This window comes from Dendroctonus ponderosae, unplaced genomic scaffold, assembly GCF_020466585.1.
Source record: "Dendroctonus ponderosae isolate FM_Combo_2020 unplaced genomic scaffold, Dpon_F_20191213v2 Dpon_F_20191213_1, whole genome shotgun sequence".
Classification (NCBI taxonomy): Eukaryota; Metazoa; Arthropoda; class Insecta; order Coleoptera; family Curculionidae; genus Dendroctonus; species Dendroctonus ponderosae.
The window spans coordinates 484,394-487,415 of record NW_026017110.1 but is presented as its reverse complement, the minus strand read 5'-3'; the positions used below and the strand labels follow the sequence as shown (position 1 = coordinate 487,415).

At 38.7% G+C, this 3,022-nt stretch overlaps 1 protein-coding gene and 1 long non-coding RNA gene across 2 annotated transcripts in view; both read left to right on the top strand.

Moving 5' to 3' along the window:
* Positions 1–3,022, top strand: part of LOC109543104 (leucine-rich repeat-containing G-protein coupled receptor 5A) — a gene marked incomplete in the record, with an annotated part of 85,470 nt that overhangs the window by 28,854 nt on the left and 53,594 nt on the right.
* On the top strand, positions 10–1,102 carry LOC125503018. The gene is made up of 2 exons (XR_007280651.1): positions 10–518; positions 573–1,102. It is a non-coding gene; the product is annotated as an uncharacterized LOC125503018 (long non-coding RNA).

Here is a 3,022-nt window from a genome sequence, read left to right as displayed (position 1 = left end):
TTGAACTGACATTAACAAAACTCAATTATAGGTTAGGTTGCAGTTTTAACGGTTACTATAGCGGCAATGATGTCAGATGTTAAAAAAATTCTTGTGATGTCAATCGATATTGTAGGGGCCCTAAATTTAATTGTTTTATGAAGAATGTGCCAATAACTCTCGGGGTGCCAACAACTGTAGGTTTTCCTGATAACCCTCAAACCAACTTTCATTATTATTGGCGAAAAAACCCAGCTTAAACTTTAACAAATTGTTTTGCGCCATAGTGAGCCCTTCAGTTGAAAGTAACTAAACTTTCCCTTAATGGACTCGAAGACAGTGACCTGAACAAGTTCAGTGTTAGCTTGGAGTTTTCAAATTGATGCGATCGAGTAACGAGGAGTGACAAGAAAATTACGGATCGTATTTCCAGGCTAAGCCAGTTAGAGGTTCGATTGGAGAAAGTGAACAGTTCTGGTGGCTTTTAGGGCCCAACGTTAGTCACAGTTGCCTGAGAGAACGCTTAGATGTCTATCTATGTAAGCTTTCGATGTAATCCTTGTTGTTGATAAAGTTGATAAACCTTGTTGCAGATAAAGCGAAAAATTTCAGTCATGCTTATTCAATTCGCTGCTCATGCATGCCAACTTAGAGATAACCGGATGGCAGCGTGGCTCTAAATAAAGCAGGAAAATGTATCTCGCCAAGATAAACTCCCAGACGTGCACTAGATTTCTGCTTCAAGAAAAAAGCGGTCATATATTTACAAATTTATTCAAATTTCCTGTTTGAGCTTGAGCAGGACGAGTCGCATTTTATAGTGTTTTTAGTAGTTGCTGCAAATTTACGATGCGATCATAAATTCCAGTGCGAATTGTACGGGCGGGCCCCGAGCGTCTTGTCTATTGCAACGTTTTATTTTCTGGAAAAGTGAAAGAACTGATGAAAATGTCCTGTTTGATGTTTTTTTTAGCGTCAGAAGGTTTACGCTAGGCAAAGAATGTTGCAATAAACTCTTGAAAAGGAACCATTCAGGTCCATTTTAACCACACATGTAATGGCGCAAATTTTTTAAAATAAACTGCACGGCGGAAGCAAAGCATGCAAGAACAAGCCGATTAAACCCACTAATTCCATTGGCGCTAAACAGTGCCTTGTCTAACCTAGTTGGACAAATTACATAAGTTTCATGGTATCACGATGATAGTTCAACTAAAACTTCTCCAGTTAAGTTGCGCTTTGCTTTATGCTCTATGTAAAATCAGCGAATTTAGGTTAGCGCTATAATGTGGACATCTTTGCGCGATGTCGATAGAGAATGGAGCTTTTGTTCATTTGTTACCAGAAACTGTCGGCACATTTGCTTTGTTTTGGACTCAATTATGTGTCGCAGCTATTTGGATGTTGAAGCCACTTTGATAACAACAAACAAATAATCGAATAATTCATAAGGAAGTTGAAGAATAACTTTGTCTCAAATTGTTAGCATAATTCTTTTCGCTAGGATGCGAGGAAATGAGCACCCAAAAATAATCGACAGTTACTTTGGATTAGTGCCAATACGAATTTTTATATAGTAAACATATGGTACCTATAGTATAGTTCCAACTTAAAAATGCAATTATATTATTTTCTTTACTAAGCTCCAGTCACAGTGTGCAACAAAAATTATTTGTATATCGTTTATTTAGTTACGTTTCGGCGAGATAACAGCGCCTTCATCAGATTTCATTCCAATTATGAGTTTGCATGATATTTAAAATCTGATGATGGCGCTGTTGTCTCGCCGAAACGTAACGAAATAAACGATACACAAATTATTTTTGTTTCACACTGTGAGTGGAGCCCAGGAAAGGAATTAATATAACAACAATTAGACGCAGCCAGAAAAATAAATAAAAAAAAAGAAAAATTCAATTTAAACACGAAAACACTGGATGAAATTTGGGCGCAGTTTAGGGATTGAAAACGGGTTTTTTCACAATGAAAAACGTTCAATGGTGGAGTTGTGGATAATCCCAAAATCCAAAACAAAATGCTTTATATTTTGTGCAGTTTTCATCGCGAAAAAGGGAGGATCGCAATGAGCCCATTGAACAACGCGCTAAACCCTTCAGGGTTACAATCTTTCACTCACGATATGCTCTTATTATCGTTTCAAAAGGTTCAAAGGCCTTTTGAGGAGCTGATTAAGCCGTAAACAATTCTTTGAGCTAAACTAAAGTTGCTCGAATTTCCTTAACTTCTTGAGCGCTTTTGTCACAGTCTTGCAATTGTGGCACAAACTTTATGCGACACCAAGCAGACCGACATTTTGCGGAAGAGTGCAAATTAAGTGGGCCTAAATTTAAAGTTACCGAATTCGAAGGATCCCTCAGCGCCAAAGTGCACCCCAGGGATGGATTTATGCAGATTTCCAACAAGCGAAAAGAGCACATCCGGTTTCCTCGAAGCAAATTGCGCCGGATACAGGAAAAATCGCGAAATAATTCCGATCCTGCAGCAATACACGACGCGACGGGGGTAAAGTTCAAATTTATGGTCGATCCCCGTTTCGAAAAAATATACCGTTGATTCTAAACTTTATTTCCGCATTTGTCAAGGGTGCTTTTTATATTCAGAAAACGGCCCAAAGGAACGGCACAGAACGGTTGGAATGGTTGGAATGGTGGCTCTGATTTGTGCCAAGATCGCTCTAAATCATTTCGGGGCTCAAATCTCGCATGCAATGGAGAAAAAAGTCATGGACCAGATTGTTGCTGGTTGTAACAACTGGACTGTTTTATATTAAATTGCACTCTAAAAGAGAGATTCGATATAATTCGCATCAAAGGACTCAATTAAAATCTCCATTAAATCACCCGCTGTTGAGGCGAACCCGTGACTCGCAATCAAGTGGTTTAATTACTTTTGGTATATAATGTGTTCTGTAAAAAAACTCCCTTTATTTACGCCTGAACGATAAAGCATTTAAAGTTAGTCAAAGTGTAATGAGTTGAATGAGTCAAACTTTGAGCCAAGGGCGGATCCAAGGGGGGGGGGG